We start from the raw sequence: 27488 nt of genomic DNA, 5'->3' as shown, positions 1-27488 counted from the left end.
CCCGCCATCTAAAACTCAATATGTCCAAGACTGAACTCCTTATCTTCCCTCCCAAATCCTGCCCTCTCCCTGACTTTCCCATCACTGTAGATGGCACTACCATTCTTCCCATCTCACAACCCCGCAACCTTGGTGTCATCCTCAACTCTGCCATCTCATTCACCCCTCACATCCAATCCATCACCAAAACCTGCCGGTCTCACCTCCGCAACATCGCCAAGATCCGCCTTTTCCTCTCCATCCAAACCGCTACCCTGCTGGTTCAATGTCTCATCCTATTCCGACTGGATTACTGCATCAGCCTCCTCTCTGATTTCCCATCCTCCTGTCTCTCCCCACTTCAGTCTAAACTTCACACTGCTGCCCAGATCATCTTTGTGCAGAAACACTCTGGGCACATTACGCCCCTCCTCAAAAATCTCCAGTGGTTACCAGTCAACCTACGCATCAAGCAAGGACTCCGCACTCTCGGCTTCAAGGCTCTCCATCACCTCGCCCCCTCCTACCTCACCTCCCTTCTCTCCCTCTACAGCCCAGCCCGCACCCTCCGCTCTTATGCTGCTAACCTCCTCACTGTGCCTTATTCTCGCCTGTCCCGCCGTCGACCCCCGGCCCATGTCCTCCCCCTGGCCTGGAATGCCCTCTCTCCGCACATCTGCCAAGCTAGCTCTCTTTCTCCCTTCAAAGCCCTACTGAGAGCTCACCTCCTCCAGAAGGCCTTCCCAGACTGAGCCCCCTTTTTCCTCTCTTCCTCCCCATCCCCCCGCCCTACCTCCTTACCCTCGCCACAGCACATGTACATATGTTTGTACAGATTTATTACTCTATTTATTTTACTTGTACTTATTTACTATTCTATTTATTGTGTTAATGATGTGCATCTAGCTTTATTTCTATTTATTCTAATGACTTGACACCTGTCCACATGTTTCGTCTTGTTGTCTGTCTCCCCATTCTAGACTGTGAGCCCTTGTTGGGTAGGGACCGTCTCTATCTGTTGCCAACTTGTACTTCCCAAGCTCTTAGTACAGTGCTCTGCACACAGTAAGCGCTCAATAAATATGATTGAATGAAAGGAGCTGAATGGGAAAGATAGAGGTGAACATAGACACTCTCCAGATTGTACTTCCCAAGTGCTTAGTACAGTGCTCTGCACACAGCAAGAGCTCAATAAATATGATTGAATGAATGAATTTTACGGCTCGAAATAAGCCATGGGAGGTGAGAATAAAACAGCAAAACTTCTTAAATGGTCAGAGAATGAGTAAAACGTGGGAAAGTGAAAGTGGGGCAACCTAAAGATGAGGAATCACAGAGACTGCTGAGCCACAGCCACAAGCCCCCAGGAACAAGAGAGCTCTGATCTATGGGTTTCTGGGCTAGGAAACCTTGATTAAGTTAATTAAACCCTGGAGGGCAAGCTGAGAGGAGAGATAAGAAATTTGAGGATTCAAGGCCTGTACCATACATGGCTCAAGTCAGTTAATCGACTAAATTTTCAAAACGGAAGTTATAATGTCCAAAGATGAAGCAAGGCTGAGGTCACATGGTCAATAAAATAACATGTGGCTAGTAGCCAGGAGGAAAACACAGCACTAATGGACATATTTTTATACTTGGTTGTTTCCCCTAACTGTAACTTATTTTAGTGTTTGTCTCCCCTGTTAGAATGTAAGCTCACAATCAATAAACTAATTAATGGTATTTACTTAGCGCTTACTGTTGCAAGAACACCATAACCATCAATCCATGGTATTTAGTGAGGGCTCACTCTAATAATAATAATTCTGGTACTTTGTGCCGAGCACTTTACTAAGTACTTGGGAGAGCATAATACAACAGAATTAGCGGACACATTCTCTGTCCAAAATAAGCTTACCCTCTAGAGGGTGAGATGGACATTAACAGGAATAAATAATTTATAAAATATAACTTAAAGACATATACATAAGCGCTGTGGGGTTGGGGATGGGGTAAATGTCAGGTGTCCAAAGGTCACAGATCCCTAGTGCATGAATGACAAAGAAGGGAGAACAAGCCAGTGAAAAAAGGGCTTAATCAGGGAGGACCTCCTGGAGGAGATGTGATCCAAATAATGCTTTGAAGGTGAAGAGACTGGTGATATATATGGAGGGGGAGGGAGTTCCAGGCTAGGGAAAGGAAGTGGGAAAGGGGTCGGTGGCGAGATAGATGAGACTGGGGAAGAGTGTGCAAGCTAGAGCTAGAGTGGAGTGAGCAAGCTGGCTGTAGTACGAGAGTAGTGAAGTGAGGCAGGATGGGGCAAGTTGATCAAGTGCTTTAAAGCCAATGGTAAGGAGCTTCTGTTTGATGCCGAGATGGATGGGCCACTATTGGAGGTTCTTGAGGAGTGTGGAGGCCTGGACTGAATGTTCTTGTTGATAAATGATCTGCGCAGCACAGTGAAGTGGGGACTGGAGTGGGGAAGAGAAAGAAGGCTGGGAGGTCAGCGAGGATGCAGATGTAGTAGTCAAGGCTGGCTAGGATAAGAGATTGGATCAGCATGGTAGCAGTTTGGATGGAGACAAAAGGGCAGATTTTAGCCATGCCGTGAAAGTAGAACAGAAAGGATTTGGTGACAGATTGAATACGGGCTTGTGAAATACAGAGGATAGTGGTGTTGTTAACAGTGACGGTAAAGACGGGGAAGGCACGGTTCAGATGGGAAGATAAGGAGTTCAGTTTTGGACATGGAAAAGTCTGGGTGGAAAGGAGCCCTAGACAAGGATATGCAGCTACATAATTATATGGCATCTATTCTAGTGTTTCCAACCCCATCACACATGGAAATCTGATTTATCTGGAGCCAGGTGGTTCCTATTATGATTTTTTTTTCATTAGAAAAGTGTAATCCCTCAGTGGATAGGAATGTGGGTTTTCTTGGCTCAGAAAGGAAGCACCGGCTGGTTTGAAAAATTCCATTACCAATAAGCAAAGCAAAAATATTCTGCACATAATTATGGCTTTAATACCAGGACATAATCGAGAATTTAATCATCTATATTCAAATTTATAATCAGCAACTTTATTCAATGGCTACATTGAGAAATAGGAGATCAGAGCTCCCCAGTGGAACCACCTACTAAATGCTGCCTGCAGGACCAGGAACTTTGAATCTATTACTTGGTTTTTCAGTTGAGAGGGGTTCCTTGCAATTATTCCACACACACTAAATATGAATCCTGGAGGGTAGACTTCTGCCCTCTGATTGCAGGCAGGATTGTCTGACAAGTGAAATTCTCCCCACAACTTCCCCATTCTACTGAGGACAATGGGGAGCCTGGGAAAGATGTAGAACTGGTGGCATAGCCAATCTACTCTTCTGCCCTTCCTCTGCCGTGCCTGAAATATGGTATACGATGTCTCTAGGTGTGGCATCACATGTAACAAGCCGTGGTGCCTAGTGAATGAAGCACGGGCCTGGGACCTAGAGGACCTGGGTTCTAATCCCGGCTCCTCCCCTAGCCTGCTGTGTGACCCTCTAGGGTGGAAGCTCGTTGTGGGCAATGTGTCCGTTATATGTTATGTTGGATTCTCCCAAGCACTTAGTACAGTGCTCTGCACGCAGTAAAAGCTCAATAAATGCAACTGAACGACTTTGGACAACTCGCTTAGTTTCTCTGTGCCTCAGTTTCTTCAACTTAAAAATGGGGATTCAATACCTGTTCTCCCTCCTACCTAGACTCTGAGCCCCATGTGGGACAGGGGCTCTAATCGGTCTGTTTAACTTATATCTACCCCAGTGCTTAAGGACAGTCCTTGACACACAGTAAGCATGACAAATAACAATTAAAAAATAAAAAAATTAGAACTTTGGAGAGCGTTTGAAAGGCATGTTATGCTTCAAAAGCACAATCCTAGAGGAAGTACCATCATACTGCTAAGGGTTCAGCTTCCTATCACAAACGCTGCTTGCAAATCTCATTACATTCAACCTTATCAGTGGAAACTAAGACTGGTTGCTGCATGGGACAAGGATGACATGGGATCATAGCTTCTGCTCTGAAACATAACTCTGGGCATCTGTTTCCGCTACAAGCCACAGGAAAGATTGCTTCTGCAAGAACAAGTATTTAATTTCCTCCTTTGTTTCTGTCCCCTTTGAAAATTAAATCACGTTTGTTGCAAGATTAAAGAGTTGGAAGAGAAAGAGTAGTAAGTGCCATAAAACAGCATGCCTTTCAGATGAAATTTCAGTTTCAGCATTTTCAGTTCTGTTATCAACAGACCTAGCAACCTTGCCTCATGGATGCAGTATTTCATTATTATCATCAACAATGGTATTTATTGAGCACCAACCATGCATCACACTGTACTAAGCACTTGGAAGAGTATAATACAATGGAGGTGGTAGATACAGTCCCTGCCCAAAATAAGCATAGAGTTTAGAGGGGGGAGGCAGACATTAATATACATAGTTTGTAATATGTACTCTATAGCTACAATCAAAATTATACCTCAGTTCCACTGGAAGGGGACAGCATCAATAGCAACCTGGTCCCCTTCTCTGCTAAGGAATGGCTCGATGCAACTTCCTTGGTTCCTGCAAGCTTTATAAGTGGCTAACATGTGATTTGGCAAAACCACTGTTAGAGTATTTCAGTTTAATAATTCATCATTCCGAATAAACACAACTGGAGACTAGCTTCCTCAACAGTATGCTCAGAAGGTGAGCAAAAGCAGTATTTCTGTGTTCATTAAAAATAAACAAAGCATATTACAAACTGGTTTTGAAGAAAAGAATCTTCATTGTATTGTTCTTTTGAAAAGTCTACCTTGCATAATCCATCTGACAAGCATACTGAGGAATAATTTAGTTAAATTGACAGACATACCCAAGAATGCAAGGATATATCATAGTTTGGAACCCACAAATCTTCCCCTTACTCATATTATGTATTAAAAATGTTCCTTCCTTCATTAAGACATATTGATTTTAGTAAAATGAAATGGACTGAAGAGATGCTTCAAGTTCTTCCTCTCCTCAATAGCAGAAAAAGCTATCCAGAATCGTATCTCAGAGCAGAAGGCATGACCACAGTTAAAGGTAAAACATACTGCTGCACAATCAAATTATTGTACCAAAGATTAGTAGAAAGGGAAGACTCTTTCCAGCCAGAATCTGATTAAAGGATTGGAAAAGAAGAATTAAATGGTGAGATCAGCAACTTTGGCCAGCACTCTAAATTGCCCCAGTTCATTCTATCCTTACTGCCCCAATCTACTCTATATAGGTCCCTACGGCCCATTTTTAAAACGTTTTTATAGGTGAATGATCAAGGGAGATCAGATTCAACAAAGATGGCATTAATGTGACATTAATCTGAAAACTGTCAATGACGCAAGAGAAGAGATGAAATACTGGCTGTGCTCTGGAAATGCCATCATTTTTTTCCTTCAGAAACCCTAACAACTAAATTGTAATAATAATAACAACAATATTTATTAGGCACTTACTATGTATTATACTAAGAGCTGGGTCAGATACAAGATAATCAGGTTGGACACAGTCTCTAACACACATGGGGCTCAGAGTAAGTGTAGTTGGAGTCAAAGAGGGAATGTTAAAAGATCAGTCTGGATGGATGTTTTTTCCCCATTTCGATGAAACACTGTAATTCGGGAAATTTGTCCAAGAGTGAACATCAGCACAAGGAAAGGTCCCACTTTAAAACAAAAACAAAAACACACAAACAACTGAAAAATTAAAATCTAGCCTCTCTGCCAGCTTGTTTGCAAATCTCAAGCTGCTACTTTGGGTCTCAGTGAATTAGTTGCTTTAAGTCTGGGTTCCCCAGAGGGAGCAAAACAGATGCCAAGAAAAAAATGAATGGCGGAGTCTGAGCAGTAGAAGGGTTTTGTTTACTTTTTTTCTTATGGTTTGGAAACCTGTCAGGGCTTTCACAGTCTAAAACTATAGGCTTTTTCCAGTTCTGTGGTTTACAAAAACTCTTCCATATGCATGGAGAATAGAAATTAGCACTTTTAAAAACCAAGAGAGTGCCTCCATTTCATAACAAATTTGAAATTAAGAATATATATTAGAGATGGGAAAAATTCTTACTCTCCTCTTGAATTCTTCATGGTTACCTTTCCTAACACATGTTGAGTTACTGGAATAAAATGGTTGGCTATTGTTCTACAAGAATCTATTCACCCACTGTTGTTTTAGCCAAGTGAAGTGTCTTAGCTAAACAACTTTGCAGTGTCCTTGGGATTTGCAAATATCCTGGGGTGTTGAATCAATTTAAAAAAGAAATAGTCTTGTAGCAAGAGTTTGGTACAGAATCATCCTGAAACTAAGAAATGTTTACGTTCTAGAGAGATTCCACAAACAGCAATAGTCTAAGGACAAAGCAGATGACAGTATAAACTCAATTCACTAGACCTCTGACTAGAATGTTTTTAGGAATCCAGATATTTGTCCCACAACACAAGCCTATTAGAGCTGTTTGGACACAGGGCTTGGTGGAATTGGAAGAAACACATCTGCGAGTGTCTGCATATGCACAGTGTCGAGCCCAGAGAGTACAATACCCGAAGCCTTTCCCAACACAGAGTTTTACTGGAACCGTAATGCATGCCAGGAGTGTGAGATCTGTGGTATAGTGGAAAAAACACAGAAGTAGGAGCCAGGAAAACTGAGCTCCAATCTTGGCTCCACCCCTCGCCTCCGGTGTAACCTTGAGCAAGTCACTTAACTTCTCTATGCCTCAGTTCCCTCATCTGTAAAATGAGGATTAAATACCGTTCCCTGCTCCCCCATACTGTAAGCCCTCTATGGGGCAGGGGCTGTGTCAGTTCTCATTGTGCTGTACTTACCAAATGTTCAGCACAGTGTAAAGCTCATAATAAACCATAACAAATATCCCTATTATTATTATCATCACTATTATTAAGCAGCAGCTGACTGGCCCAGTGGCCTCAAGCTTATTTTTATATATATATAACAGCTCAGAAAGTAATGAGCCTTTTCTGACACCTAATCCAAAGTGGTATCTTTCAAACTGACAGGAATTATCCAAACACATACTAACTCACAACACCACCATTTTCAAACTAGAACAAATAGTATGGAGTTGTTTTATTTTCTGCAAAGAATGCACAGGCAAAGTTCAAAGTTCTCTTCTCCTTGGTTTAGGGTAGCGATAGTCATAACCAGCATGTAACTTGAAGAATATAAGCATATACGCAGTTTCACATTATTTCAGATATACTGGTCATTATAACACCATTTTCCAATGGGAACGGCTTGGCTAAGTAACAATATTTAGGCCCAATATAAATTTTCTTGTTCTGATTATATACTGTGAACCCCTCGAGATACAGGGTCCATGTCTAAATAGCCACCTGAATACTCTTTCCCAGCAGTTAGTACAGTGCTCCTCCCACAGTAAGAACTTAATGAATACTATATTACTATATCAATTTCCATTTCTTGTTTGTTTGAACTGCCAATAAACCAAGAAACATCTCATTATTTCACATTCCTTATATCACCTTCCAGTCCCTTACTAGGAACTCTTAATTTATCCTTTTGTTAAATATTTTTCTTCATATTCAAAAACATAGGATTTATTTCTTCTACCCTCTTTAGCCTAATGAGGCCTGTAAAAAATTAATTTACATAATGAGCAATATTTATAAAACCTAATTACATTCAGAGTGTGTGACCTTCTGACATTGTGTGCTAATAATTGCTGAAGCGTAAACAATATTATGCAGTCACGAAACACAACTTAGTTCAAATGCAAGGGTCATCCACTTAATACCAGAAATACCTTTTTTTTTGGATTTCCTCTCTTCATTTTGGTTGCCATTTCAAAGAGTTGTTAACGAGATATGTGATTTGAATTTACAAAGTTGATTGGTCTCGTGTGCAAATGGAATACAGAGCCAGAAGAATGAATGCAAAACATGCTATATTACAACTGCTTCAAGAAAATCGCTCATTTCTAACAAAATGATATAGAGGAAACCAACTCTCAAGGTTAGACACAATCTTTCAACGCTCGCATGGAGTTTGGTTAGGTCACACTAAACCTACTTTGTCCATGGAACAGCACTGTCTGCTAATTGATCGGACTGAAAAAAATGATCCTTGTAAAGCGCTTACTAAGTGCCGGGCACTGTACTAAGGGCTGGGGTAGATACAAGTTAATCAGGTTGAATACAGTCCATGTCTCAAGTGGGACTCCCACTCTTAATCCCCATTTCCCAGATGAGGTAACTGAGGCCCAGAGGAGTGAAGTGACACCCAAATTCACACAGCAGGGTGAAGTCAGAATTAGAACCCAGGTCTTTGACTTCTAGACGTGTACTCTTTCCATTACGCCATGCTGCTTCTAAGCATGAAAGATATTTCTCAAACTGAACAGACATTTCTAGAAACATTCACTGGACAGAAATACCATATATTTCAGTCATAATCATTACATAGGCAGTGTGGTATAAAATGCCTGCTGTCCCTCCCTCAGACTGTAAACTCCATGCAGGACAAAAGCTGTCAGAACTGGTTAATATCTACCCCAGTGCTTAGCACATAGTAATCGCTCCGTACAGTATTCTCCACTCAAGTGTTCAATAAATACAACTAATTAATAAATTTCATTATTATTACAAAGACAATAGGTAGTGAGGAGAGCACTGGTGACTCCTTAATGCAGAGAAGGTTGAGGTATGATGGGATTTTGGGAAAATGACTCCAGAAAGGCCTCATGGAGGAAGTGGCACTTCAGGTGACATTAAGTTTGGGGGACATAGGGTGGGAAATTGGAAATTAATCAGAGAAGGTCTCCTGAGGGAAATGTGATTTTAGAAACATTTTCCCTCCCTCGCCCATATATGTTTTCCATTTCCACTCTGAGCAGCTCTGCCCACAATGAGCGTACAGTCTAGACGACTGAATTAAGTGCTTGGGAGATTACAATGAAATAGCCCTGGAAGACACTATCCCTGCCCTCAAGGATCTTACAGTCTAGTAAGGAAGGGGAGCCTGTGAAAGTCCCTTATTCAGATTTTCTTGGGAGCATATTTGAAGGGACTGCCACTATTCTTGCCACTTTGTATCTCTAACCCTTTGAGAAGGAGCCTGCTCCAAAACTGGATTTAAAAAAGATCCTTTCCTTTCCTACAAGGCAAGTAGAAGCAGAGTACATTTGAAGGGTGCTTTACTCTGTTAACCACTGTTTTGGACGTTTGGAAGCAACAGAACAGCTCTTTTCAAAACCTTTGGTTGTTTAGACAAAACACTGGACTCAGTCTTCCCCGTCCAGTACAGAAACTTGACACTATGACAGGTGGCAGGAGACTCCTCCATGTGGAACGACCACATTTCTGGTTGATTCATTCATTCAATTGTATTTATTGAGCGCTTACTGTGTGCAGAGTACCGTACTAAGCGCTTGGGAAGTACAAGTTGGCAACATGTAGTGACGGTCCCTACCCAACAACGGGCTCACAGTCTAGAAGGGGGAGACACAACAGCAGTGTCTGTCACTGTGTCACATGGCTTATTTTTAGTTTAATTTAATTGTAAATTAATTGACTTTAAATGTCAAAGTCTGAGAGTAGTTTAAATAGGAAGAGCTGGACCATGGAAAGATTTGGCCAGCACTCTCTTTAATTCAAAATAGGATGCCTTGGTCCAAGAATGGCCTCCCTAAGGCAAGAGAACTCTCCTACCAAACAGCATATGGGGAATAGGCCAGTTTCTCTGTACTTGACTAATAATTACCAACATCTGCCAACAGTCAAGGAAAGAAAAAACCCAACTTAAAATATCAGAGATGGCACTTAATTTCCAGAGAATTTCAACTATTAAGTCTTCATTATTAGGATGTATATTTTAGTATTCTTAAAATGCTCAAGCCAAAATCGATCATCGGATTAGTAAATCTATAATCATAAATGATGATTAAGCCTCTACAGTACTGAAAATAGAAGTTACCAATCATTTTGCAATGGGAATTTTCATCATCATCATCATCAATCGCATTTATTGAGTGCTTACTATGTGCAGAGCACTGTACTAAGCGCTTGGGAAGTACAAATTGGCAACATATAGAGACAGTATGCCTTTTCTATTGGCCATGCTTGCTAATATTGCTTACCACTGAAAATGCCAAATAACAACGAATGCAAAGTGCAGATTATTTTCAGACACAAGAATCACCTAAAGTGAATAGTAGATTGTATGCATTTTTTGAGATAACCTGCAGGATATAAAACAAGGTGCTTCTTTTACTGTTTTTGGAATACACCATTAATTGTCCAGTGCATCTTGCTTCATTATTTTTATGGTTCCCAAAATTTACCAGTAGGAACTCAATGAAACACAGTGCACTTAATACCTTACATAATTAAATTATTTCATGAAATATTTTTTCTGTATTCCTCTGGACTGTGAGCTCTTTGTGGGCAGTGATTGTGTTTAACAACTCTGTTGCACTGTACTCTCCCAAACGCTCAGTATAGGGCTCTACTCACAGTAAGTGCTCAATGAATATGACTGGTTGATTGATTCACATTTGAATGATCTCCTTTTTGGTTTTCATCAAAGAAACCTCTTGTTACCTTAGATCAACCACGGCAAAAATAATAAAGAACTTAAGTGAGTGAGTTATAATGAGAATGGACGCCAATCCCAACTATGAGGGGAAGGAAGGAGAGAAATGGGCAGCAGCAACAGCAGCAGTGAGCAGCGTGAGTCCACAGCTGCTCTGCCACTACCTTTCTGTGGGACCTTGGTCCAGTGACTTGTTCTCTCTTGGGCTTCACTTCGCTCATCTGTAAAATGAGGATAAATGCCAACTCTCCCTCCTTCTTAGACTGTGAGGCTCATGTGAGGCAATGTCCAGATCTGATTTTCTTGTATCTAACCCAGTGCTTAGTACATAGTAAGAGCTTAATAAATACCATGAAAAAAATATTATTATTCGACCCCTATGTGCACCATGGATCAGGGGAGAGCCAGAGGAAGCAGGACTAGCCGGGTTGGTGGTACGGGGCCTTGGATCAGTTCGCCAAGCCAAACCGGAAACTGCTGCCATTTTCTTCAAAGTAGACCCTGGTGATCCAGGGAAGACTGACGTGCTAGCCCAGAACTCTCAGCCAGATCCCCACTGGTTACATGCCCCTGCAGTTAACCATACATGTAACACTGGTGTTTGATACTGACCATCTGAATAACTGAACTCATTCAATCACAAGGATTTATTGAGCACTTACTCTGTGTACAACACTATGCTGAGCACTTGGAAGAACACAAACGGTTAGCAAACCTGATCCTTGCCCTCCAGGAGCTTTCATAATCTAGTAATAATAAAAAGAGATGATGGCATTTTTTGAGCACTTACTATGTGTCAAGCACTGTTCTAAGCGCTGGGGTAGATACAAGCCAATCACCTTGGACACAGTCCCTGTCCCACATAGGGCTCAGTTTTAATCCCCACTTCACAGCTGCGGTAACTGAGACCCAGAAAAGTTATGTGACTTACCCAAAGTCACACAGCAGACAAGTGGTGGAGCTGGAATGAGAACCCAGGTCCTTATGACTCCAGGGCACATTGCTTCCCTTAGTGGAAGGAGAGGAAGCATTGTGGGAAGGGGTGGTGAAGAGGGATGACACATCAATGAATCAACAGTATTTAGTGACTGCTTATGCTATGCGTAGCACTGAACTAAGCACTTGGGAGAGGACAATAGAGTTAAGAGACATAATTGCTGCCCTTGACGAGTTTACCATCTAGAAAGAGAGACGGACACTAAAGGAAATTACAGGTGTTCATTGGCAAAAGCAAACACGTAAGTGGCAGGGACAGCTGCCTGTTTATATGACTCACGAGATGGGAGGTAATTGGGAAAAGCTTGTTGCAATCACATATAACTGCAATTTTATCATTGATCCTTAGAGAGGCTACATTCCTCTGGATACAGAAGAAACGTGATGAAAAAAGATAAATACCCTCTGCTGAAATCTCAAAAAAAATAGTATGGAAGAACAGTTATTATATGATAACATCCTGGAAAGTAGCCTTGCAAAACTAACCTATCTCACAGAACTACCCTAATTAACACTTGTAAATATGACTGCAAAACGCTTTTCAAATATACAGACATTTGGAATGCTTATTACCATAATCTGTAATTCAACATTTAGTTTCTGTTGTTTTCTTAAGATGCCATTTGCCATCACTTACCCTTTTCTTATTTTTCTTTAAAAAAATGAATCAATCAAGGCTGACAATTCCAATATGTCTCATTTAGAGCACTCACAACGAAAACCAAGAAACGTAAATATGAGCTGAAAGAATGTGCTTGCCCCAGTATAATTAGCTGTGGAAATTTTTTTTTGTCTGATGAAGTCAGCCAAAAACTGGAATTGTGTTGGCTTGGGTCCTCACACATAGAGGGAAAAGTGGCTTTCAGCTTCTCAGCAGGGCCTTCAATTCTTAAGCAATATTTAATTTTCATAGAGGGTGTCTTGACTCTATTCATCTTGCCCTTTCCTTCAATTTTTGGATGCTAGTCAACACTGGTATTTACTGGACATTTATGGGAAAAAAGAGTAGAGGCCAGGGGTAATGACAAAGAAAGGCTAAGATATGAACTCATCCTTTACAGAGCTTAGAATCCACAATAATTTATGGCATATTTTAGGTGGTTTTATCCGTAAAGTTTGGATTAAGACTGTGAGCCCCACCTGGGACAGGGTCTGTGTTCAACCCATTTTTCTTGTATCTTAGTACAGTGCCTGGCATATAATTATTAGGGAGAGAGGACTGAGCTAAGCACTGGGATGGACACAAGAAAAAATCAGCTCTGACACAGTCCCTGGATCATAATCCAAGAGGATGAGAGAGGAGGTATTTTAGCCTCATTTTACAGGTGCAGAAGATGAGGCCCAGAAAAGTTAAGTGACTTATCCAAGGTCACACAGCTGGCCAGTAGCAGTGCTGGAATCAAGATTCATTTCTCCTGTCGCTCAGTCCCATGCTCTTCCCACTATGAATTTGTTGTTTCATTCTTCTTCATTGTGAATATATTTCCATTTGGAGGAAACTCAAAAGTCTTTGGTCAAAGCACTGAGTTTCAGTTGTTCAAATGCAGCTGCCCTGCTCTCATCTTTCCTGTCTCCAACCACCCAGGATCTGGCAGACCTCAGCCTTCACCACCTACAAATCCCTACTAAAATCCCAAAAAACTTTCTCAACTAATTTTCAGGAACCCAATTCTTATCAGTCCTTCAGCTTCTTCTTACCCTTAATGGATTTATTTATGTTCATCCTATATATATGTATACACACAAACACCCATATATTTATGTTGGTCTCCTCAGGTGGCACAGAAACTCCCTGTAGTAGGGAATGTGTCTAATGCTTATGTGGTATCTCCAAAACTCTTAGTACAGTACACCGTGCTCAGTAAAAGCCATTGCTGTTGCTATGACTACCACCAAAGAGTCCGGAAGAAAGCAAGGTCAAGAGTTTTCATTCATTTAGTCATATTTATTGAGCGCTTCCTGAGTGCAGAGCACGGTACTAAGCGCTTGGGAGAGTACAATACAACAACAGACACATTCCCTGCCCACAATGAGTTTACAGTTTAGAGGGATGAGCTGATAGTCCTACAGAGGAACTGAGATGGTTCCTGAGACCAGCAGGAGGAGATCACTGGCTCAACCTGCCCAGCAAACCACTGCTTGGGATGGTTTCCGAGCCAAGTGCTCGGAGATGATGATTCCGATTGCATACACCCATGGACAACAAGAGAAAAAAAAATAAAATTAGAAATTCTGGGGTGATCAACAGGCATTTTATCAGCAGGGCCTGGAACCATTTTGTTGAGCTTGTACCACCAACTGAAGCTAGGAGAAAATTCTGGTCAAATATGTGGGAGGTCCCTAAAGCAGCATGATATGTCAGTAGGGAAAACAGGGAAAACCGGGACAGAAGAAATCATGAAAGTGTCATCTGCCAGAATATATATGAATAGAAGGTTACCCAAGCAATCAAATTGGCTGTAATTGAAAAGAGCCAGGTGCTAGCTTGCTGCAGAACTTCTGGTTCCAGAAACTTCTGGGAACATATGGAATGACTGCAAAACATTCAGGGCTAGGACACCTAAGGGCTCATAGCCTTGAGCCCACTCCATCCCCTCCCCCCATCAACCACTCTCAGGAATGTCACCCACTGCTGACCCACCAGTGGGCATCAATACCTGATACACTGGCACTCTGTTAGGACTAACCTGGAGATGGGGTGAGGAAGGAAAAGGATTAGGAACGTTCCCTGCTTCTGCTGTCACATTCTGGCCAAAACACCCAGTGGAAGCACTTATACTGGCAAAACTGTATAGATTCGCATTCACCAAGATTCCCCCAAAAATCCTAACTGGACATCTGCCACAGAAAAAAGTTCACTCTACAGAAAGTTTGTTTATTTTGACATTAGTCTGGGTACCTTTTTCCAGTTCTTTAAGACAAACTCAAAAGAAAAGGAAAAAGGACATGACATTTTAAAGTTAAATACCAGTATGCGTGCATGTATGCGTGTGTGTGTGTGTGTGTGTGTGTGTGTGTGTATGTATGTTTCCTTAAAAGGCTACCACTGGTAATTTGGGCAGTATTTATAGTCCATTTAACAAAGTTTTTATAAAATAGAAACTCAAGGAGAATTGGCATATTTCTGGTCTTCAGTCACAATTTTTTAATTTGTACTATCTAAATGAGTTCATTTTAAGCTGATTTCCATAAGAGCCTAGTTGGTACATGTCAAAAGTTCATATTTTAAAATTTCCACAGCTTACCTGTCCTGCATGCAATCCAAATACCAAGGTCCTACCCGAAATGAAGTCTGTGTGCTTTTTCCTACACCAATCATCATCAACAAACACTATTTATTAAGTTCTCTAGTCTGAACACTCTTAGTGGTGAGGATTAAAGTCTCCAGTTTCCTTGTTTTTAGAGAAAACCATACAAACATTAAAATCAAGTAATCGTTGTTATATTTTCGTTTAAAAATATGTTTTCTTTAGCTATATATGGTCAGTAATGTTTTCAGGTCAGACATGTATCATGACCACAATTTCTTGCTGCCCTAAAAAAAGGAGCAAGAATGCAATTTTATTTGTAACACAATTCTACTTCCAAATAATTTCATTTTTTATACTCTATAGTTGAGGTCTCTAGACCATTTAGTTCATTCTCCCTTTTCATCTGCCTTTCCCGGAAGACATCAATCCACTGCCAATGAAGTTCTCTCCTGGTCTTCACCTTGATTTGTCCCCACTGTCGATTAAATATTTTTTGAATGTGTTCTTTTAATCATATGATTCTCAGTTTTTCTTTCCCCCCAGGAAAAGTGCAACAAGCAATGCCAAGGCAACAGGAAACATTTTGACAATATCAACAGGCCAGGCCTCCAGAGATTACTAATTTAACTTCTTGAAAACTTTGTCAAGACCTTCAAGACTGCACCAGATGGCCGAGTTGTATGGGAGGCCAAATTTTGTTCAACCTCGTCTATCCTGCAATGCTTCAAGATGGAACAAAGAATTGTCAAACCAGAGTCCATGTAACTTCCCCATTTTACCTGATCTATGATTCTCGAATAGGTACGTGAACGGGAAAAGCAGCCGCTGGGCTTCATTACAAGTTTAAGCAATGAGGTTTCGTAAATTGGTTAGCACCTATAAATAAGACTAACACTAAAACTTGATCTTACCATTCTCATAGAGATATTGTAAGGATAAAGGAGATAGTTATTGCACGGAGGTGGGAGGCAGCTACGAAGATCTCAAAGTGATGAAAAAAAGTGTTAGTACTAGTATTGCCATTTTTGGTTCAAAAATCCTTTAGTCCCCATTACACTGAACTGCCTTGCAATTTGGGATTCAAACATATAAAAACAGACAAGGAACAAACACAACATTTAATATTCAATTTGCCCTAACTGGGCAAATTTTCTCTGCTATGTGTTTCTCCTACGAAAATGTTCAATTGTAATTCTATTCTTTTGGTAGTTTTTGTGGGCTTTGCATTCAGGGTGAAACACAAAAAGGCAGCATGAATCTTTTATTCTATGGTTCACAAACATTCCTTCCAAAGGAAAAATTTTATATGGTTCCATCAGTGCCTAATAAAAACCTTAAACATTTATTGGGCTTATTTAAAGCATTTTGTCTAGTGCACTATAACATTAGACACAATACCCTGTCCACTCTCCTAAGCAGCTTTTAGTTTTGAAACAGAAATGGAAATGTTTAATTTTGTTTCTGCCTCAAATATTGACAGTAACCTTCTAGGACCATGTGTGGAAATTAGTATTTTCATTCCAAATCATCATGTACTGAGGATGCAAAATAGGATGCTGTGCTTCCCATTCAAAGGGCAATGCTGCTGATGCATTGTTTCTGATGTCAAAATTCTAGTTAATGAGAACATGGTTGAAATAACAGCCACTGCTGGTCACTTCACCCAAACTCCTGTGAACCAGATGAATGTCAACAAAATGGTGGCACCCCTAGCCTGTCAGAAGAGTGTCTACTTGGACTACTCACCCTGTTTCCCTTGAAACTGAACCCCGGCACAATTGGCCCATGCTAATCCTCCCCGTATAATCTCTTTTTGCTTAGCATTAGTGGAGATGGTTATGGCAACTGACCACCAGGGCTCATTATAAGGCCGATTCAGGAGAAAGTCAGCCCAGTAAGAGAGATGTAAAGGCGAGGATGCTGAAGGCGAGCACGCGGGGGGAGGTGTGGGGGGAAGGAAGTAGATGTAAAGAACCTTAGAACAGCACTGGTCCCACAGCGGGGACTCATGAAATACTCACTGATAATAATGATGTGAAGTCATTTCATCTCCCTGGCTAGAGATATAAGTTTCTTACGGGCAGAGGCCGAATTCTGCTATTCTATATTCTTTGCTTTTCTGTTCTTTGCTATGGTTTGCTATGCTTCTCAAGTGCCTAGGACAGTGTTGCACCAAATGAAAGCTTCAAGTCACTTCATTTCTCTGGGCCTCAGTTACCTCATCTGTAAAATGGAAACTGTGACTGTGAGCCCCATGTGGGACAGGGACCATATCCAACCCGATTTACTTGTATCCACCCCAGCACTTAGTCCAGTGCCTGGCACATAGTATGCACTTAACTACCTTGCCTATCTGGACATGATATAAGAAGCAGAGTTGGATGACAGAATTGAGCTCTAACTCAATGAAGAGACTCGAGTCGTCTGTCAGATTTCCCGAGAAGCTGCAGAGTCCTCACTCAAGTTCATTGTCAGTCCACGACAATGAAGAAGCTCTCTATGGGCAGGGCATATGTCTACTAATTCTACTGTACTCTCCCAAATGCATTACTCTGCTCTGTATATTATTACAGTGCTCATTACAGTGCTCTGTATAGTACAGTGTACTGCACTGTACTGCACTGTGAGCAATGCACAGTGCTCAATAAATATCATGAACTGAACAGAGGTTCAGAATCAACTGCACATCTTCTTGTGCCTGTGCCTCCAGACCCCAGTGTAATAATAATAACAACAGTATTTGTTAAGCACTTAATATGTGTCAAGCACAGTTCTAAGCACCAGGGTGAGTACAAATTAATCAGGTTGGATACAGTTCTTGTCCCACGCGGGGCCCACAGTCTAGCAAGAGGGAGGATAAGTGTTGAATCTCCATTTTAGAGTGGAGGAAACTGGAGCACAGAAAAGTCACTTGTCCTAGGTCATACATCCAGCATGTGGAAGAGCCAGGATTAGATCCCAGGTCCTCTTATTCCCAGACCCATGTTATGCTTCCTTACTTTCATCCTTATAGCCACCCTCATTCAGCATCTTCTGGATGACCAACATATTTGGACGTAGGACTTCCTATACGTAAGCTTAAAAACTTTATTTTCTTCAGGCTTACTGTCATTCTAACCCTGGACTGACAGGATGAAGTAATGCATAAGCATATGCATAACTTCTGGTTTCTGTGCCTCAAGGGTAGAGTTTTTAAGCAGCATAGCCTAGTGGATAGAGGCCGGGCCTAAGAGTCAGAAGGTCCTGGGTTCTAATCCCAGCCCCTCCACTTGTCTGCTGTGCAACCTGGGGCAAGTCACGTCATTTCTCTGGGCCTCCGTAACCTCATCTGTAAAATGGGGATTAAGACTGTGAGCCCCCAAGTGAAGCACTTATATTTACCTCAGCGCTTAGTACAGTGCCTTGCACATAGTAAGTGCTTAACAAATACCATAATCATTATATTATTAAGCATGCAGCAATTCTGGACAACTGTTCCAGAGGTGTTTGATGTGCTTCTAGCCTACTGAGGCAGAACAGGTGTACTGGAAGCTAATTCTGGCACCAGTTTCCAAAGTCTCATGCATGGCAGCAAAGAATACGTTGAAGACGACAATGTGTCACACAGCTGCCTTGCTGTTCTCCGAGGGTGACAAGGAAATGGTCAACCCCAACCTCAAATCTCAGTTGACCAGCCATGCCAGCCTAGAGAAACTTTAGGCATCCTGGTGGACCGCTCCAACTGGCAAGGACCTAGGTCCGCTGAGGAGGTCACAATTCACCAAACTTTAGTATTGCTCCCAGCATTCCTCCTGAATCAGACATGCTCCAAAAATCATTTCTGCTCGACTGCATTCTCCTTTTAAGCCACATTACATACCCAGGAAATGAAAAATTAAAGCTATCCTTCAGTAGCTTTGTCCAGGAGGGTGAGATAAATTGGCAGCTTCCGCAATCAGCTCTCTTGAAGGAAGTGATTATGACAGCTTCCTTGAAATTCTGTGGTGGTAAGTCTCAGTTCTTCCACTGAGGAAGTGACAGGGCAGATGTCTACATGGTATACTAATAAAAGCAATAATAATTTGGCACTTAAGTGCTTACTATATGCCAGGCACTGTACAAAGTGCTGGAGCAGATATAGGATAATCATGTCCCACCTGGGGCTCACAGAGTAAGTAGGAGGGAAAACAAATATTGAATCCCCATTTTGCAAATGAGGAAATTGAGGCACAGAGAAGTTAAGTGACTTGCCCAAGGTCACACAGCAGACCAGTGGTGGAGCTGGGATTAGAACCCAGGCCCATGCTCTTCCACTAGACCACAGTGCTTCCCTAGAACGACCACTCCATGTGTGAGATTCCTGCAAGAATACCACCAGACCCATTGTTCATGGCTTTCACTGAGGTAGTGACTAGCTCAAAACCTGGGAAAAGACCAGAACATTCTTAAATTCCCTATGCTTTGTCCTGATATCTTGGGCTTATAGAGCACTTTTATTTCTTTTTTTTTTCCAAAGCCCTTGCACCTTTCTTATGACATTTCCTTCTTTATAATATCCTAGTGTAACAGGTATTACTATCCCCAATTAGCAGTTGAGGGAATCAAAGCCCAGAGAAGACTTGCCCAAGGTCATACAGCCAGCCAGTGGCAGACCTGGGACTAGAACCCAAGTCCTTGAAGTCACACTTGATGCCTAGTGGAGAGCACTATCCCCCTGTGTATCTGGTGATGATAATAATAATTGTGGTACTCATTAAGAGCTTACTGTGTGCTATGCACTGTACTAAATGCTGGGGTAGATACAAGATAATCGGGTTGGACACAGACCCTGTCCCACAGAGGGTTCACAGTCTTAATCCTCATTTTACATCTGAAGTAACTGAGGCCCAGAGAAGTTAAGCGACTTGCTCAAGGTCACACAGCAGAAAAGTTGCAGAGGCAGAATTAGAACCCAGGTCCTTCTGACTCCAAGGCCTGTGCTCTATCTACTAGGCTACCCTCCTCATGCAGCCAGACCAACAAAACATGTTTGTTGGGAGTTTGGGGGAACTATGGGTAGATGGAGCTATTTGTTTCACTGAGTGCAGAGGGACTTGCCTGCCAGAACAAGGCAATGGCTAGCTACCTCAGAAAGAATAAACAGCAATTAAACCTACAGCCTCGTCAGGGAAAAAACTTTTAATGCCTTCCTCAGAAAGGAGGCCAGCTTAAAGACTGTGCAATCAGGTCCTGTAATGCTAAAATTATACTAAATAAAAACCTCACCTCCATGCTGGGCCCTTTGTCCATGAGAATTGCAGAGATCTATGCAGTGATCACCTGTTGAGTAGTACAGAAAATCCACAGGGAATCACAGAGTGTATGTGCATGTGATTGAGTACAAAAGCTTTGAAAAGAGACCTTGGGTGGTGGTAGTTTCTATTGTTATTTTCACTCTCCATAACCTTGCACAATATATGTCATTAGCAGGGAAAATTGCATAACAATAAATCACCACTCGAACTTACTGTACTTAGGCAAGCCTCATTATGGATACATCTGTGTCTATTCTGAGCCAAAGGCATGATTGAGCCAAACAGAAAGGTTATCATGTTGAGTTTACGAATTTCGGTAAGCTGTGTCCTTGTGGTATGCGTTTCTGGGATTCAAAAAAGAGGACTTGGGGTTCACACAGGTGACAGTCCCTGTGGGTCTAATCAGGAGAACTACTGCAATGCACACAGAAGAGGAAACTGCAGCTGCGGGGGAAAATATTGCCATTATCTCTGCAGCCAGGGGCCATGGGGAAGTCAGGCTGGGTTTCAGGAACATATCTGACCCTTGCAAGGAGCTAGGCTTGCAAGGCTTGAGAAGCAGCACAGTGGATGGGACACAAACCTGGGAGACAGAGGATCATGAGGTCTAATCCCAGCTCCCCACTTGTCTGCTGTGTGACCTTGGGCAAGTCATTTCACTTCTCTATGCCTCAGTTACCTCATCTGTAACATGGAGATTGAGATTGTAAGCCTCACATGGGCTAGGGACTGTGTCCAATGCCATCTGCTTGTATCCACCCCAGTGCCTGGCACATAGTAAGCACTTAAATACCATAATCATTATTACTAAGCTTCAGCTTGCTTGAACAGCTGACAGGGAAGTTAATGGGTGGGAAGGACTTCAGTTGCTGACACTGGATTCACGTGAAAAAGCAACCCATTAGACATAGAAGGCATGGTGCTTCCTGCTATTTTAAAAATGAAATTTAATATGCATACATTTTCCACAGTGGCCCAGTGAGCTTGTACATTATTTCTTGCCAATTGTTTTGATGTCTTAAGTAGAGCCTAATAGAGCATGTGCCCGGGGGCCAGAAGGACCTCGATTCTGATCCCAACTCTGCCACCTGTCCACTGTGGTACCTTGGGCAAGTCACTTCATTGTGCCTCATTCACTTCATCTGTAAAATGGGGATTAAGACTGTTAGCCCTATATGGGAAAGGGGCAGTGTCCAACCTGATTAGCTTGTACCTACCTCAGTGCTTAGTGCAGTGCCTGGCACATAATAAGCATTTTACTACAAAAAAAGATCAGGGTCTCTTTGATGTAATGAAGCTTGTCTACTCTTGTAAGCTGTGCTTTCAGTTAAATTTCTAGTTGTAACATAAATGAACATAAGATACCAACTGCAACTTTAATGTGCCTCAGTCAGAATGTACAATTCGATGGAATAGCTGCTTGGGTGACTATCAGGAGGCGAGACAAGGAGATGGCAAATTCTGAAGATGACTGTTAGGGACTGGGTATCCACTTAAGTGGTTCGGGTCATATTGGGGTGAAAAATGATCCGAGGCTGATGTTTTAGAATGCACTGAGGTGAAGCTAGATCACGGGAAGATACTAGGTTCAAAGCGCAAGAAAAGAGAAAAATCCTTTTCCCCTAGTGCTCGGCCAGCATATTATACGGGTTGACCTAGGGATTAGGAGCCATTGCAGAAGAACTACAGGAGTTAGCATACACAGCAAGCAGTGGGAAGGGTAGTGGAGGCTTTGACCTCAGAGGGGGCACCACAGAACGCTCAGCACTGCTTGACTTTTCTAGGCATTCATCTTGTCCTGTCACTACTGGCCACCCTGGACCAAAGACAGCATCCCGGTTTCCTTGCATCTGGGTGTGTGTCTGCTCTGCTTCTTCATCCCTTTCCCACTTCTTCTCGAGTTTGCCTCCAACCTCATCAGGTCTACCTTGTCTTTTTCTCGGCTGACACTGATTTTCCCCAGTCCCCCTAGGTGTCCCACAAAACTGGGAGTCAGAAGATATGGGTTCTAATCCCAGTTCCACCACTTGCCTGCTGTGTGACCTTGTGCAAGTCACTTAACTTCTCTGTGTCTCATGTTACTCATCTGTAAAATATGGATCAGATATTGGATAGGGACCGTCTCTGTATGTTCCCATTTTGTACTTCCCAAGCGCTTAGTACAGTGCTCTGCACACTATAAGCACTCAATAAATACGATTGAATGAATGAATGAATCTGTTCTCCCTCACCTTCAAGCCATGAGCCCCAAATGGGACAGGGACTGTATCTGATCTAACTGCACTGTAGTTACCCCAGTGGTTTCAGTACTTGGCACCTATTAAGCACTTAAGTACTACAATTGAGAAGCAGCGTGGCTCAGTGGAAAGGGCACAGGCTTTGGAGTCAGAGGTCATGGGTTCAAATCCCCGCTCCGCCAATTGTCAGCTGTGTGACTTTGGGCAAGTCACTTAACTTCTCTGGGCCTCAGTTCCCTCATCTGTTAAATGGGGATTAAGACTGTGAGCCCCCCGTGGGACAACCTGATCACCTTGCAACCTCTCCAGCACTTAGAACAGTGCTTTGCACACAGTAAGCGCTTAATAAATGTCATCATTACTATTATCACAATTATTATCATTATTAGATGTCCTCATCCCATCCCACTTTGAGCTCTACAACATACACGCCCTTTATCCCTGAGGCCTGTTCATCAGTACTTAGCTCAAATATGGGAAAGGTGATGAGTCCCCTCGATGCTTAAATATTACAATACTACAATGTGCTATAATGCAAACTCAAACCTCACTTATCAAAATAGAGGAATAAAGATTATTGTGGGTGGCTGATCCCATGATTTATATTAAAATTAATTCTACCATGAGCTTCTTAGCCAAAGAAAATGAGTAGTCTATATTCTCCTTTCTGATCTTGAATAGCCACATATGAGTTAAAGGAAAATACTACTAAAAAATTATGCACCTTTAAGTAGTGTGTTTAAGTTCTTCTAAGTCTGCAGTTAGAATGCATGCGGTCACTGATAGGTGGAAACATTGTATTTAATAAAGTTTATGCTGTGCAGATTTCCCCTTCAATGTTTCCGGATAAAATATGACCAAAAACTAAATAGCTGAAATCATATTTGACTCATGTACCTTCAGCTCTGACTGTTGGGCATTCAAATTGATTTTCTTCTTCATGGCATACAAAATTCTGAAGTGAGTTTTTTGTCATAGTGCCAAAAAGTATGAAATGGCCTCACAAGTGTGAAAGCTACAATTATTATAGGAATGAGGAATGAGGACAGCAGAGTGAAAGGGAAGGAAAAAGAAAGACTGGTGGGGAATATAGCTTACCAGGTTCCTTTCCCCTCTTTTTTGGATGATTGAAAAACGGCATGTACCATTCTGTTGCAGCAATCGGTGGTATTTACTAAGCGCTTACAGTGTGCAGAACACTGTATAAGCATTTGGAAGAGTACAACAGAGTTGGTAAACAGGCTAAAACAAACTACTAGTGTATTTTTTTTCAGTGATCAAAATAAGAAAATCTTTCAAGCCAAATACAAAAATCAATTCTCAAAGGTCCAGCAGTCAACCTCTGCCCTAACATTAGCGTATAATTACGCACCATTGATGGTTTTTACCAGGAGACCCTGCATCTAATGAAAATAGTCTATGTGATCTGGAGGAGGGAGGAAAGGAATGGGGCAATACCCTAATTTACAAATACATACCCCGAAGAGAAATGTCACATTAAAATCTGACAATATTTTTTTCCTTGCTGTTATCATGGTAATTCAGCTCCATCCACTGCTTAAAAAATCCAACAGCAATCCCAATATCTGCTAAAGGGATTTCTTCTATAAGAGAAAAAATATCTCAAGTCCTCCCCCCAGCCTGGGACTCCCTCTCCCATATTCGCCAGACCACCACTCTCTCCACCTTCAAAATATTATGAAGGTCACATCTTCTCCTAGAGAACTTCCCCAAGTTAAGCCCTCTTTTCCCCAGCTCAATCTCCCATCTGTGTCGCCTACGCACACTTGGATCTGTGACCCTTGGGCATCTGACACTACAGCGACTTCATCTGACAAGCTGATCACACCTGGAGATTTCAATGTGTACGTAGAAAGTAATGCTGACACCTGAAAAGCATTATTGGATCTCTTGAGATTAAAACATTACATTGTAAATTCCTTGCAAGCACGGATTGTGCCTTCTACCACCACCATACTGGTCCAAGTGCTTATTACAGTGCTCTGCCACAACAGGCACTGAATAAATACAACTGACTGACTGGAAAGCTAACTGCAATAGGCATCTACTCTCATTAACACAGCTGATCACCACCATAATCCTAACCACTGCTTGGGCAGTTGGTAAACATCTGACTGACCACTCTTTAACTCACTTCATTCTCACCAATTAGATTTGATGCTTATTTTTTCCCCCCACTTAAATAACCCAGAGACATAAACCATCCAATGTTCTCTCAACTATGCCTTTGTGCTGGGCCATCACCTCAAAAAAAAAAAAAAAAAAAAAGAAATCAAATCATTTTCCACTGAACATGGCTATTTTCACTTAATAATCCTCAATTTGGTTTTGAATTTGGATTTGCAGGCAAGTAGCAGTAGTAATAGTAGCAGTGGTAGTCTTAGTGGCATTGAGCACAATGCACTGAAGAACTTCGGAATGACCATACTGGAGACAACAAAAACCATAGATACAGAATTGTAAATCAGACATTCGAATTTATAATTGATATTGTTTAATCCGGTCAGATTTCATGGAGGCTCAAAACAACCTAAAAAAAAAAAAACCAAAACACCCAACTTTTTTTTTTTTTTTGCAGCCTGCACAGATCCCATTGACTCTAGAACAAGTCCTAAGGAAGCAGTGTGACCTACTGGAAAGAGCACAGGCCCAAGAGTCAGAGGACTTGTGTTCTAATTCTGGCTCTGCCACTTGTCTGCTGTGTGACCTTAGGCAAGTAACTTAACATCTCAGAGCCTCAGTTGCCTCAGCTGCAAAATGAGAATTAAATACCTGTTTTTCCTCCTATTTAGACTGTGAGTCCCATGTGGGACCTGACTGTCTTGTATCTACCCCAACCCTTAGTAAAGTGCTTGGCACATAGTAAGCACTTAAACACTATAGTTATTGTTATTATCCTACTTCTCTGAAAAGAAGGAAATCTTAAATCAGCCCCTGAATTGCCACAGAGTTTACTCAGTCACAAATTTTCATAACACATGGAGAAAGGTAATAAAAAGAAGAGGTACTGCTTATTAAAAACTATTTGGATGAACTCTTTAATTTCTGGTTGGCTGTGGGCATTTGCAAATTTCTTTAGTTGAGTTATATCTTTATTTTAGCTCTGCACAGGGCTATTTGTTTTCACTAACAGGTAGAAAATGAAAAGTTATTTGAGAAATTGATTTCATTTCTTTGAAAAAAAGCTTGTTTTCCTGGTAGCTCTGGTCTAATTTAAAAAAAATCAGGGTGAGTCTCTGTTTATCCTCAACAAGGCTTTAATGGTAGTCTTACAGACTACTCCTAGGACATCTAGGTTGCCATTTTTCAGGCTTAGGCCTTCTTTGGAGCTTAGTTTTCCCCTCTAATTTAAGCTTCCAAATTCCATCTTCCACTTGTTTCACTGAAAAGATCACTGAGATTTTCTGCAGAGGAAGCACCAGTCTTCCAACCCTTTATACCATAGTCATAAGGCGCTCAGTACATATTGTCTTGACTTGGGGCTAGTAAAGCCTAAGAACTTGGAAATCCCTTTGCTGCTACAGTATTTGGGAGTTCCTCAGCCCAGATTACAGTTAAGGGAAGATCACTATGGACCGATTCCCACCATCCACTATACCGCCTGCTCCTACAAAGAAAGCCAAAATAAAAAAAACATTAAAATCATTCTATAATATTCGACTCTCCCCAAGCACTTAGTACAGTGGTCTGCACAGAGTAAGTGCTCAATAAATATGATGAACTACTTACCTTTTCTTCAGCATGTCACACCTCTCTCCCCCAGGTGCTTCTTCAGTAGGAGTCATGTTGCCCACGGGATCAATTCTGTGGGATCCATGAGTCCAGTAAGCGGTCCAGCACCTCTAATTGAACTGCCTGAGATGTTGATTCAAAGATAACATGTTGCCACTTTTATATCATGCATTTAATATAAAAACGCCCAGCCTCTGTTCCTTTCATTCGGTTTTAACAGGATCAACGATTTTCTCTCAGATGCTTTCCTCCTTCTCCCCTTATTTTCTCCTCCAGCCCCTGCCCCTTTCCTCACAGTGCATCTTGAACCTTCCTGGAACATCTGATTGGTGGACACCTTCCAGGTAGGAATAACATCTTGAGTTCAGAGATACACACCTACCACGCTAGCTAAGTTGATGCATAAACAACAGGAAAATAGACTCAGTAGAGGTAATTATCATTCATAGATGCTTTTACAGTTTCTACTTGAGTAATAATGACTCTTAAAGAGCATGATAAACCTTCCACGTTTGGAATGTGTGTGAGAAATGCAAAAGAAGAGAAGCAGCAAGAGTATTTTGGAACATATCCAGGTTGTGTTGAAGGCAAAAATATTAGATCTAATTTAAATTAATCCCCCATCTTTCCCAGTCAGGCCAACTTCTCGGCCTCTTTGGCACTAAAGCATATACTCATTATTTATTCTCGTATATATTTTTATATCTATTCATGCTCTCATAACTGTCACAGAGTTTTCCATTTAGGCCTGACTGTCTGGCTCATTAGAAATGGACAGCTTGAAGGCAGGGATATCACTTCCGTCTTTCTGAATGTTTCTCCATCCTCAGTACTGTATTCTGTACATGTAGTTCAGTTTATAATACGGTTATCAGTACAACGTTTGGATAGAGCATGATGGGAAAATTAAAAAACTTTCCCATCCACACAGACATGCCTCTAAGTGAGCCAAAAGATGGCACAAGGAGGTCTGGTGTAAAATGATCCAGCCAAGCTCATATGCATGGCATCAGTGAAGACGAATACACAACTACGCTTCCCAGTCTCTGCCTCACTGTACTGATGAGTTCATTTGACCTTGGGTTTTTACTTTACAATACTAAATACAGCAAAAAAATAGGGTGGCAAAAATGCAAAATGTTCTGCTAGTGGTGGACCTAACAGTATAGGGCTTTGTCCCGTATTCTAGGCACTGTGGTATCTTGGAAGCACCTACCCCTCAACACAAGAATTTCTACAGAACCCATGGTTACTACAGTATGATTTTCCCATAGCACGAGGTTCTCAGAGAACACACTTCCCGAATTCTAAGAGAATTGGGTGTTCTTAATGAAGACAGCTTAATGATAACAATGCTAAACAAATGGATGTTTAATTTTGTTTTGTTGGACAT

This window comes from Tachyglossus aculeatus, chromosome 14 (assembly GCF_015852505.1).
Source record: "Tachyglossus aculeatus isolate mTacAcu1 chromosome 14, mTacAcu1.pri, whole genome shotgun sequence".
Taxonomy (NCBI): domain Eukaryota; kingdom Metazoa; phylum Chordata; class Mammalia; order Monotremata; family Tachyglossidae; genus Tachyglossus; species Tachyglossus aculeatus.
Note: the sequence above shows the minus strand (reverse complement) of the source record.